The sequence below is a fragment of the Aphelocoma coerulescens genome, chromosome 2 (genome assembly GCF_041296385.1).
Source record: "Aphelocoma coerulescens isolate FSJ_1873_10779 chromosome 2, UR_Acoe_1.0, whole genome shotgun sequence".
Classification (NCBI taxonomy): Eukaryota; Metazoa; Chordata; class Aves; order Passeriformes; family Corvidae; genus Aphelocoma; species Aphelocoma coerulescens.
The window spans coordinates 160,150,080-160,163,744 of NC_091015.1; positions in this window are offsets into that span (position 1 = coordinate 160,150,080).

Here is a 13,665-nt window from a genome sequence, read left to right on the forward strand (position 1 = left end):
TCTTGTTAGCCAGAAGATCATTTGTGATATCCAGGTACACTAGGATGTTGAAGTCTTTGGTAGATGTTTCTAGCAAGCTATGAGAACAAAAGCATTGTGAGATGAATGGTTTCAAACTCCTAAATTCCTGGTGGGACTTTAGGCTGAGCTGAGGGGATTTTTTTTTTTTTTTCAAACTCAAAATATGTTAATAGGAAAACAAAGAAAAAATTGAGGGAAGGGTTTTAACCTATTTTGCAGAAGCTTAGACAGAGTCATAAACTTTCTTTTGAAGACTGGTTTGAAGTGTGTGTTTCAGCAGTTCAAAGCTCTTTTTTAGAGGTTCAAACCAGCAGTAATAAAATTAGAAACGTGGCCAAAGACAAAATGCAGCATTTTGAACAGTCAGAAACAGATTGCTCCCACTGTCCTTTCTGAGCGTTGAGGTTGCTTGAAGTACTGTTGAAGTTGCATGAGGTTCTTTAATGGAGTTGAATTTGCAATGACTGGTTTTGCATCCAGCAACCTGACAGCAGCCAGTATGGGGAATTATAATGTAGAATTGATAGAATTGTGAGCTGTAGAACCTGCCTGCAGAAGCACATGGCAGCACAAAGGAGCACATGGCAGCACACAGAGGCTTGTCTCCACCGGGCCCTGGGGGGAGGAGGTGTCACACGGCAGAGCCCTGCAGAGAGGAGCCTGCCAGGAGCTGACGGATGGGTGAACAGTGACCACCCCATAGAAGGACATTGAGAAAGTGTTGCTGATGTGGCAACATGGGATAGGTCATGCCATATAAGGAAATACTGTGCCTTAGAAAAGTGTATAAAATCGGCTCATTCCTTTGAATAAACCATTCAGATTCCCTGATGGTGTGGGTCTGTGATTCATTTGCTGACAGCCACAACCCAGTTTTTGTTGCTTTCCAGTGCAGCATCTTTTTCCCCCTATATTTGTAGTCTATGTAGTGTGTGTAGTTGTACTATTGTAACAGCCTCAGACGCCTCAAACTCCACCCAACAAAGACTTGATGATGGCTGAGGGGTGTTCCTCAAGCAGAGGAAGTTCAGGGTGCTGTGCCTTCCTCCCTAGTGCACAAGAAATTTAAACTGGCTGCAGAGAAATTACTTTTAACTCTGCTGCAGCCATAGATTTTGGTTACCTAAGCTGGACGTTGCTCTATTAAGGTAAAAAGACATCATTTTTCTGTTTGCAGAACATATAAGACAAGTTAAGACCCTGGGGGATCTGATGGTCACTCTTTTCTGCCATGGGGACTTGATGATATTTGATCCTAGTGGGGACGCTTTTCCTGGAGCAATGTTCAGGCACCTTTCTGTAGTTTCAGAAGAATACTGCAAACCCACTTTTGCAATTTCATAGGGGGAAAAAGGTTCAAACAAAATGTTTACACTTTCTCTTAATGCCACAATGTGAGGTGATAGAAATTATTGTCCATTGCATGGCAGAGGTTTTGGGCAGTGCAAGGTCCAGAGCTCATCCCAAGACTTTGCTATTGCTAGCAGAAGCTTCCAGCTCAGCATCCGCTTGCAGTTTAAATCCCACCAATTCAAGAGATTTAAATGCATTTTAATGCCTTCCTGTGTACTTTCTTGTTCCTTTGAGTCCTGGTGGCCCTTGTGAATTTCACAGAGTTCAGCACAGAAGCCAGCAAGTGAATAAAAAGAAGAGCTCAGAGGAAGAGATGTAGATGAGGATCCATTCTGCCAGATCGCTATCTACTTCCAGGCTGAATGACAACTGATCTGCTCCTATCTTGGCCCAATCAGCCTGCCCTTAGAAGAATGATCTATCAAAGAAAGTCTAAATATGTCCAGGCTTGGAGAAAGAGCTCCCAGCAATTCATCATGGAGGCCAGAGACAGAGCAGTTTAAAGGTATTCTCAGTGCAGCTCCTTCACCTGTAGCTGACCTTTCTGCTCAAAAAGAGAATTAATTTTTTCAGACTGTCAAGACCTTGTTCTTTGGAGGCATCACTAAAAGGGAAAGTGCCTCCACCACAAGATATTTTTGTCCTCACCAGGAGCTACAAGAGCATTAATTTAAATGCATTAATGCAGTGTTGCAATTTGTGGATGTTGGAGGGAAGCCCACATTCCTCCCCACTGCCTCAGCTGCCTTTCAGCATTTCTGTCTGTGACAGGGCTGTGCTGGACCAGAACTGTGACTTGGAGCTACTGGACACTGAAAGATGTTCCACTGGGAAGGGTGGGAGATGTGGGAATCTGAATTGGGAATTTCCAGGTCTCACTGCAGCAGCTCACAGCACAACAGGGCCTTGGCCCCCAGTTTCCAAAATTTGCCCTTAGATCATCAGGCACAAGCTGTATTAACCAGCAGAAGCTCTGCACTAACACAACTGATGGAAAGCTGAAGGCAAGAATGACTTGGCCAAACCAAAAGGCCTCATTCAGATCTTCTAAATACCTTTGTATCTCCCCAACAGATTTCCAGCAAGCTTGGAAAGATCAAAACTCTGCAATCAGCTGGAAAATTTCAGTGAGGATTTCAGTGTCTAAACTGGGATTTGTGGTGTTTGAAAGTCACAGTGCTCACTGTTCCATGCCTTAATTTCCCTACCTTTAATTGGAGATGATGTGGCAATAACTAATATCTGGAAAGCACTTCAGATGTTTACACAGTGCATTCCCTAGAGCCAGTTACCTCCAATCAATGGGATATAATGGCCTTATATTATCACAGTAATTAAATACTTCCAGCTCTTAACTAATGTCTACAGTGCACCAGTGAGATAGAGGAAATCTTAACTTTACCTGTTTGACAGAGAACACACGTAAAAGAAGAAATAGTACAACATTCAAGACGTCATATACAAAAAATCCCAATGTGCTTCTGAGCAATTAAATCCAAAAAACTGTTAGGCAGCTTAGATCATTTAATTTTTGGACTGCAGGAGTCCACCCTGAAGCTCAAAGAACTACAGCCATGCACTGAAGGTCTTACTATTAGATCCTGGTAATAAAAACTCTACAGATTATGTTTGGAGAAGCTGTACTTCTTCAGCCCTTTCCAAGACATTTACTATCTATGGTTCTGAATACAGATCTACACTAAATTGTTGCTGGGACAGAAGGAGACATATTTGTTCTCTGAAGCATCTGTCTCAATAGCCAATATTGGTATTACACTTCTGCTAACAAGCACATCTTTATTGACCCACACATCATTTTGGAGAATATTTTTACCTTTATCACACTTATGTGGTATCAAATGTAAAAGTCTGTTTGGATTGAGAATAGGTGATAGAGGCATTTTGTAAATAAAGGTATCTACAATTTAATGAAAAAGACAAAGACCAAACAGAACCTTATAGGATTTTATGTCTGAAGGCTGGGTTCTGTTCTGCTTCACCTTTCCTTCCTCCAACCTGAAAAGAAAGGATAAATCTGGTGCAGTCAGGCCTATGGTCTAGGTATATATACATATATTCCTTTTACTATGAGCAAACACATAGGCTAGAACCATAATTACAAACGCTGGCTCACCAAAATCTGAACTTTTCATGACCTACTCCTGTGTTTTGTGCACTTGAAAGAGAACAGAGACTAAAAAGATGCATCTGAATAATACAAGATGTTCTGTGCATAGGATGGTGCAAAGTGCATCTCCAATGTGATTACCAGGAACCAAGTGGGACTCTGTTGTTTCAAACTGATTCCGAGTTGTGTAATTTATCCCTCAGAGAATTTGCTGCAGCATAAGTAAGAGCAGACAGACCAGCCCAAGTCTGAAAAACATACTCCATTTGATGTATCTTTAGAGTAATACTGAATAATAGAAGATACTGTGTATCCTCTTAATTTTTTATGCTGCAGCACCACAATACAGGTCAAATAGAAATTTTCATTCCTAAAAATAAGAAAAAAAATCTCAAACATGTTAAAGTCTAGAAAGACAGTGGGGAACTTTGACTTCTGTGCTAGATCTGGCTGCTCATATCCCTATTTTCTCAGTCCTTCAAATATGGCATCTGATGTCATTTTTTAGACTTGAGATGAAGAAAACAGACTCTTTTAGCAGGTTATGAAGGAAAAAACAAAAGGAACTTCTGCTGTCCATTTCTTTCCACTTCCTCCTGCTGCTTTCATATATAAAATTGTTCATAAGCATTCACAGAGAAAATACAATTCAAGCTCAAGTAGAAATGTAGTATCATAGAGTAGTTCAGGTTGGAAGCGACCTTAAAGGTCATACAGTTCCAATCCCCCTCCTATGGACAGGGACACTGCACTCCACCAGGTTCCTCAAGGCCACCTAATAATTCCATCATTCTCAATGGATTTCTGTCAAATGCCTGACAAAAGTTTGACAGGAACCTACAGCAAACTCAGTGTTGTGTCAAAAGGAGCTCATTTCAGCAGTCTGTGGTAGAGATCCTTGGCCTTTTGTTAGATACCTTTGACCCAACCTTCTGTCCCACATGCCTTCAAATTCAAAGCTCTTGCTGCTCATTAAATTCCTACCTTTGGTTCAAGGGTTTAAATCACTCTATCAGTGCCATTAGTAGACATGAGCCAAAGTTTGCTTTATGTGAGTAACTACAGTAGCAGAGAAATTCTTGTTGGCTCAAAAGGTTGTTAAAACAAAGGGAAAAGATATAAAGACCTCCACTTTGCAACATTTACTGTGTCTGTGCACTTCATGTGATTTGGGAAGCATTAGCATTTTGTTTTGTTTCAGTCTTGTAATTAGAAGGATTGTGCTTCATTATCCCACTGTAGCTCCCACTGTGACACAGTCCTGGTTATCTTTCTAAAAGCAATATTTCATACCAGCATCCAATTCTGTCAACTGAGTATAAAAGCGTTGGAAGTCTCTCCATTTCTTATTTCAAAACAGTATTTAGAGAGAAAGGAAACAACACCTCCCCATCCCCAGCCATTTATTCTTATGGAGTCATTATATTTGGGAATGATATAAGGAAACATTTCAGACAAGGGAGTTCATTTCCATAGAACTGAATACTTGAACTGTTGAGGGCAAAGATGTATTTTGGGGGCTTGGGTTTTTTTCCCTTTCTCTTTACATGATAGCTCTTACTAAAAGGGAAAAAATGAGTTCACATTAATTAACTGGTATTAATGTGATGTAAAGGAGGAGATTGGGTCATTTTTTTTCCCCAGAAAAGGCCCTGAAGAGCCATTCTGCAGAAGTATGTTTGTGTAGAAACAGGCAGTTTTCATTCTTAGAAGTCTCCAAGGTTGTCTCTATGAGCTGTATCCAAAGAGCTCCACTGCCTGCTGTTTTTCTTTACCTCATCTCCAGTATCCTGCCCTTCCTTTAACAATCAGAGCCTCTCCTTGTACAAAACATATGCTCATAGCTAATAAGATGATGTTGTCAGTGATACATGTAATCTTGTGCTCCTGTGTGCATATGTTAACTGCAGTATTCATTTGGAGTATTCTGATATTCAGAAGGGAAAAGGGCTTTCCTATATTTATGTTAATTAGCATAACATAGTCTACCCAGAATTCATCATACTCTGCTAAGCTCTGCCAGAGAAAATGTATTAATAGCTGAACTGTTGCGATCCTTTATTAATATCACTACTGCAAGCTCTGTACCAATTTTAAGGCTTATCAAGAAGACAGGATTCTTGTACTTATTCCTTAAGTCTTTCCTAGTAAACAGAGATAATGAAAAAATTGCTCCAGGGAAAGCAGTTTGGGAGCAAAGGCAAGTGGTGTTTAACTCCACAATGGGTTGTTCTGTCGTGTAGCTGTTAGGTCAGTGGCAATGAATTCTTCCAAGGATTCCCAGTTCAGGGGAACATTTTGTGCTTCCTCATTCCAGATAATACCTACACCTTAAATCCTTGCCATGAAGGCCTGGGGAGGCTCCCCTCATAAGAGCACTCCCAAGAGCATCAAAAGTGGAGATGTCTGTTTTCTTGAAAAGCTCTGGTGTAGCAGGATGTTCTGCCTAAGTGGGGGTAAATCAGCTTAAACTTTGACCAATTTGCAAAAGTTATCGGTGGGTGGAGAAGTGGGGTCACAATGCTTCAGATGTTGGAGAGTGCTGAGACCAGCGTGACTCATCAATCCCTAAGTGAAACATTCAGGGGATGTGAAGACCATGTTTTCTAGCTGAAACTGGCACCGGTGAGGATGCAGCCCACACAGCTCAGCCAGAAACATCTGACTGACAAGTCAGTCACTTTATACTATAAAAGCCCAATCCCGCTTTTTAACAGCAGGGACTTCTAACATACCCCTTCCAGGAGTGCATGGAGACTCCTCCCTGGCATGGGGATGCCCCTCAAGGTCACTCCTCCAGGCTGAGCAAAAGAGGTTTGCCCAAAGTCATTGATATGGATAAATAACACCAATCTCTACTTAATAATTATTAAGATAGCTTTGAAATTGTAAATTTAATAAATAATGCGCTATATTAAAAGTTATAATTATCTATACTATGTAGTAAATAATACTGACTAAGGTCTCTGTCTAATCATTATCATTATCATCATCAATTTAAATAAAGCATTTATTTTATTTATATATTTGGCTTAATATCCTTAATCCTGTGGGACAAAGTCATGTGAAGGTTCAATTACACCTATATAATCCTTTAGACACAAGTCATTGACAAAGTCTGGGACTAGAAGTGGATCCAGCTACACCCAGACTCCTTTCAGAGGAGTTTAGAAAGTAAGGGGGTTCTTTCTGCTCCTTGTGACTCAACAGGAGGGTCTCCCTGATAAACCTTGCCCAAAGCTTCTGTGCAGTCCTCGACATTTGGTGTGATACTCTTTTCCTCTCACAAGGATTCACTTCAACCTTCTCCTTTTCACTTCAGCTTCACTCTTTCCTTGTTGTTCCCACATTTCAGCATTTCTTTTGTATCCTTCACTCTTTTTCTTCAAGGTATCGCCTTCTCCTACTAGCTGATCATCTCTGAACTGCAGGTCTGGACCCAGGGCACAATTTTTGTAGAGAAATGAAAGCAGAGAGAATTTTAACACACCATGTGTAGGGCATGCCCAGCCATTGCCCTGGAGGGACAACTGCTGAGATAAGGAGAGTGCTCAATCTCCCAGCAGAACTCCCCTGCAAAGGCAACCACTTTTCCAGTTACGGCAAGAAGAAGACAGACCCAGAATCCTCTGGGAGACCCTATGCAGATCCTTTGTAGCCCATTGGCCTTTACCCTCTGACACCCACCCCCTGTATCCCTATAAAGCCCCCTGCCCCTGCGAGGGCAGAGAGATGCTCGTCCCTGGCTCCCCTTCGCCGAACTAATAAAGCTGCCTCGTGCGGAGCAGCCACACGGGCCTCTCGTCTCTCTCTCCCTGCTCTGGCCTGGAGGCTGCCCTGCAGAGCTGAGCTGGAATCACGAGCTGACAATCACTAAAGAGCTGACAGCCTCTGCAGGGGCCCTCCTGCCAGCAGCTGAGGGAAGACACCGGGCCTCGGGAGGACGATCTCCTTGGGACCATCTCTCCAGACCGGTCACAGCTTCCTGGGTCAGAGCTACTGACCCCACACCAGCTGCCATAACCAAGTGTGGGCAGTGCATTGTTTAATACATCGTATACTCTGTCTGTCTGTCTGTCTGGGGATTTCTTCTGCTGATGATTTTTATCAAAGGGACTGTTTTGCTTGCATACTAACAGGACTCATTCTTCTTGTGTTCCTGGGTACAAACTGACACAAATATGATTAATGCAAACCTCCAATAATTACCACTGTTAAAAAAAATCATCAAGCTGAATAGGGAAAACGTGAAAATATGAAGAAGAAAGGCAAAGGAAGTGCATTATAATTTGAATAAGAACAGATGCATGGCTACGAAGCAGAAAGACAAAAGACATGAAAAAAATTGCAAAGCATCAAGGCATGTTAGGTCCTTTCTAGCATCTCTGTATTTGCAAAAGAAATATTTGAGGCAAGGCCTATAGGTGAGAACCATACCAAGGAAACAACCTCATCTAGGCACAAGTTTCACCAGTTGGCTGCACTGACCAAGAACATGAAAAAATAGTAACAGCCACATATCTCCATCTGGCACAGCTTTTACAAGTCAGTCCTGGCACAAAAGCAGCTGTCCTAGCAAGGCAAGCCCTTATACCTGCAGGTAAACACTACAGGGGACACACATTTCTGTTTCCCTAAGCCTAGGAAAAGGACTGTCTCCCCATGTGTCAACAATATTTCCTTGCCTTTGTTTCCTACTACTCTTCCCTGAAGGGGATTTTAAGATCCGACTGGCTTTCACAAGGTCTAAATTTCATTAAATCATAATCTTCTCCACTCTTTCAATGTTTTATTGGAGAGTATTAGTTTTCTGAGCTGCTGTCTTTTCGTCTTTCCCATATTTCTCTATTTCATCAATATAGTTCATCTTTTAAGTTGATTTTTTGGTGAGGGTTATTCATTAAGGTTTGATATGCATTTGAAAGCTGCTAACCCTTACCATTTATCTTTAATGAAAAAAAATAGCCTATTTGTAGCAGAAAATTTGACAAACACTGTCTCATTGGGACATTTAACACCTGCTTAACTGACAGAGATGATTTGACTGTGTAGCCTCAGAAGGTTTACAAGTGACACAAAATTGGAAGAGGTGATTGATTCACAAAAGGGTCATGCTGCCATTCAGAAGGAACTCAACAGTATGGAAAAATGGGTTGACAGGAGTCCCATGAAATTCAATACACGGAAGTGGAAAGCCCTGCATCTGCTGAGGAACAACCCCATGCACCAGGACAGGCTGGGTGCCAACCAGCTGGAAAACAGCTTTGCACAATAGCATGGGGTCCTTGGTGGACACACGGACACAGAAATTTGTCATTGCAGCAAAGAGGACCAGTGGCCTTCTGGGCTGCAGTAGATGGAGCATTTCCAGCACATTGAGGGAGGTGGTTGTTCCCCTCTTCTCATCACTGGTGAGACACATCTGCAGGTTGTGTCCAGTGCTGGGCTCCCCAGTACGAGAGTGATGGACTCGCTGGAGCAAGTCCATTGAAGGGCTGTGAAAATGATGAGGTGTTTGGAGCATCTGTTGTACAAAGAGAGGCTGAGAGAGCCCAGACTATTAATCCAGAAGCAGAGAAGGATCTTATCTTATTTTATCTTATCATCTGTATAAGTAACAGTCTGGGGGGTAAAGGTGATTGAGATTCTTCTCACTGGTGTTCAGTGACAGCAAAAGAGGCAATAGGCACAAATTGAAATACAGGAAATTCCACTTAAAATAAGAAAATGCCTTTGTGTTGTGAGGGTGTTTGAAAATGGAATGTGTTCCCCAGAGAGGTTGTGTAGTGTCCATTCTAGGAGATATTAAAAATTCAACAGGACATTTCCCTTGGCAACCCGCTGTAGGGTGACCCTGTTTCGAGCAAGGCATTGAACTAGATGAGTACCAGATGTGCCTTCCAACCTCAGCTGCTATGTGATTTTGTGAAATACATTCAGCCCAACCTGCCCAATTCCTGAATAAAAAAAAAAGCATTCACAAATATTCTTTGTTTGAAAGTCAGTCACTGTGTAGCTTACATTCTGAAGTTGTATAAAATCAGGAGTGACAGGGGGGGCTTTGCTTGGTTCTTCAATGAAACAAATTCTCTGGAGTAACACTTCAATGTTATTGCCTCCATCCCAGCTAAGACCTGAGGGCTTGGACTACAGATCTGACATGCTCAAACCTTTAGCACGCACTGTAGTGTTACTTAATTCTTAAATATGAGATTGTTCATCAGTTTTACTGGAGTGGTGGGCAAGACAAGAGAGGTCAACTGCTGACCTAGGAACAGGAGCCAGCCTTTGAGTTTAAGGTCAGAGCTCCACCTATGAGACTGGGACAATGTATCTGACACTGGGATGTACTCTAGTTACTAGTCTGTTGTCAGTTGTCCAAAATGAAAATTTCGAGTATCTTCAGGTGCTCTTGTTCAGACTTGAGCAAGATATGCCCTCTTAAACAGCAGCAGGAGGATGTTCTGAGTTTACAGTTTTAATTAGACAAGGATAAATTACTGGGGGAAACTGAATACTGTTCATTTGGTGTCTCAACAGAGTAACTCTTTAGAAGTCAGCACAGAAGATACACAGATCAAATTAAAGTGGCAAATATACCCACAGACACTGATATGTTTCTCTTTCCATCAGGAATTCTCAGGGAAGAATTTCCTCTGGCATCCAGGACCTTCCTTTTGCAAGAATCTCCATATTTTTTTGCATCCTAATGGTACAGTTTAGGAAGAACAATATTCTCTAAAATTTAATTTTCTTCTACTTCAGCCTAATGATTTCCTGATCGGCCCCAGCAGGGATTCAGACTTAAACTTCCTAACAGCTTATATATAGTAGCAAGAAACCAATAAACACATTTTGATTACTGCAGTGGTGCTCAGCTGTGCCTCTTGATACAGCAACAAAGAGGAGGTGCTATCTGGAGTCATCTTGGGATGGTTAAGGAGGGGGTTTAGGAAGTGAGAACCAAGATGCTGAGAGTCCTGTGGCTGAGCAAAGGCAAAGGTGCTTGCAGTCAGCGCATTAATGGTAGATGAAAATTACTTTGGACATCTCAGAAGAGCTGGAAATGGCTTTGTGCATGCCCATGCCCATATAGAACCATAAGTGGAGGGTCTGGAAAAGACGTGCTGGAGGTTGCAGGTCTCTGGCGTCTCAGCAGGGAGCAGACATGGAGCCCTCCAAAAGCCAGAGCAGCAAGAGCTGAGAAGGAGACTGAATCCATTATGAAAGTTATGGTCATTGAGTAGAAAGTCTTGGTTCAAATGATGTAGCATTTGATGCCTGGGTAGAAAACCTTGGCCAATGTTCACTGGAAAATACAAGAGTCAGGCCATCTGCTGCAATGCAAGAGAGACAGAGGCCATTTCAGAAGAACTATAAACTGCAATTAATTAACGGGGTAGGAAAGAGAAAAAACTACTGTGCTGTGAGATACAATCCCTTAAAAGATATAAAAGCATTGCTTTGGTGCATACTAGCTCAACCTATGAGTCACTGTGCCAAATCCATCCCTGGTTTTGAAAGGCTGGAGAAAACAAAAAGAAATTTATTCTTTTCATTCTCTAGAAAAAACCTTTAAGCTCAAATACTTACATCAGAGAGAAACTGCAGATCAAAGAGGCTGAACGCTGTGTTATTCAAGCAGGTTAGATAATTAAAGTTCTCCAGTTTACCACAGGGTTTGTGTCTAGCTCGTAATAGTTGCTGTATCTGAGCTCTCCTTAAGGGTCAACCATCCCTTCTTCTTTCTGTCATACAAATACTTTTCCATCCGGATTTGTGGAGCAAAGAGGACACTCAGTGGCTGGTTAGGTTATCACAGGTGCGTGTTCCAGCATTTTTCCAAAGGAACTACTCCTAGATGCTGTTGGCAGAGGTTGTTCACAGAAGCCTGCAGTGCCATGTTGGGTACAACACTAGCTCCAGATTTCCAGAGAAGGACAGTACTCCCCTACTCCAGTCATGGGCATGCTAAGGCAGTGATCTGTTTCTCAAGTATATTTCTGACAAATGCATTTCTTAGAAGAATTTCTTATGGTTTCTATGAGATGGAAGGAAAAATATTTGAGAATGTCTCAACAGGATTTTTCCTCTTTGTATTCTTTGTAGAAAATAGGATTACCTGCTTTTAGTATTCACAGCCTCAGCTTTCCCTGTGCTGTTAGGATGAGCCTCCAGTGCATAAACCCAGAGGCCTTTGTGAGCACTGTAGGCACAGACTTACCCAGCTCCAGCTGAGATGGAGACTTAGATCAGGGCCACAGAGATGCAGCAAGGCAAAGGTAATGTTTGTGGGCTGAAAGGGTCCAGGCAAAAATTTGGAGGAGAATTTAGTTTTGAGGGGTTTAGCTGTGTCCCAGTGCCCTCCCACTGTCATGGCTGATGGAGCACACTGCTGTGAGAGTAGAAAACATTTAACAACCACTTTGCAAGCAAAAGACCTTGACAAAAAGCCACCAGCCATGTGGTGTGTACTACATACAGTGTATATATACTGTTATCGCTGCAGTGCCTGCTCATCTACCTCAGCAGCTTCTTTCCACAGGGTCCTCTTCCCAGACAGGCAGTAAAGCACAGGTTCTTGCATTAGTGAGTGTTGTCACACAGCTTTCCCTTCCTCCCTGTAACTCCCAGAGAAAGGCTGCAAGCAGCCTGGAGGTTTGACCACAGCTGTGGTTGTATTCACCTGAGTTACCCAGACAAAATGAGCAGAGCCCATTTCTTAAAAAATAGGTAGTGTATATGTTCCAGAATTAATGTATCCATGAGCTTCTTTCATTATCAACATAAATACAAGGAAGTCAGGAACTCAATTTCTTCTTCTCTCTACAGGTTCCTGGCATTGGGGAATAAAGAATATTAGCAGAAGAGCAGAGGCAAACTATACTACTGCTGCCTATGGTTTTCTGAACCTTCAAGATTGGTCTGGCAACATTTGCTGTAATTAAGCTGATGTATAAGTAAAGGGGGAACAGTGGGTGGACAGAAAGATTGCAATTTCTAACTAGAGTAGTGCTCATTTAGATACTGACTGACACTAGGAAGTAATTGTCAAAGTCTTTTTTGACATCCTCAGGCTGATAAAGACTGCAAGGGGATTTCCCACTGATATCAAGCAGAAATTTGCACAGAGATCAAAGGCAGAATAAAACATTCCTGTAGTGAGTAAACTCTGAAAAAATGTCCGTTACTTCTAACATCATCCTGCTTTATCCTCCTTTGGTATCTGACTTGGATTCTCTTGCCTTTCTTTTTTTGCTTCTCTTGCAGTCTCCCCGGATGCCCCACCTGGCAACACAGTCAGTAGCAGAGCTTTTATTAGTAGCATCTTCTAGGTTTGACAATTATTAGTCAGCACCAGGCCTTTAAAAGGAAACAGGTCTGATTACATTTATACTCCTTGGATACTCTTTAGCACAGGGACCATGTTTTCACCCTGTATCTGCAAGGCACAGTAAGTGATAATGAGTCATATTGGAACTACCATGATGGAGAAAATAGTGCAACTGCTGCCAACAAGGGTCATAGTGAGGGGCAGGTACAGACATCATTCAGAGGAGGTGTTTTGGGCTGTCTGCAGAAGAAATAGCTAATGCTGCAACAATGTATTTGGGAAATTTTGTCAGCAGACATATTGGTGACTTAAAATACGGAGAGATTTATGTATTTTTATGCTTGTATATGTATATAAGCTTATATATACTTGATCTTCCATACTATGCAGAATAACTGTCAAGGTACAGTGAACACCTCAATCTGGACAAATTCTATTGCCAGGCTTAGGTTTTGATTTGTCATATCACTGGGGTTTATTGTTTTTGCTGTTCAACACTGGATCAAAATAGATCTGACACATTCTTCTCATCCTTTCAAAGCAGACTGCAGTAAGGTGATGCTTCTGGACTGTATCCCTTTACATCCATCTGGGACAGTTCCTCAAACTAAAGGCTTTGTGCAAATAATCATCTCCCAGGTAAATCAATATGGAACCAAATACTGACACATTTTCTTAAATCATATTTTTGTTAAACTTCCTAAAACAGTTCAGGTGTCTGACACCACTGAAATCAAAACAAACTAATCTTCAAAATGTTTTAAAGTATCCATTGTTCAAACAGATGCCTGTGACATCACTGGGGGTTTTTCTGCAGGGGTAAGGACCA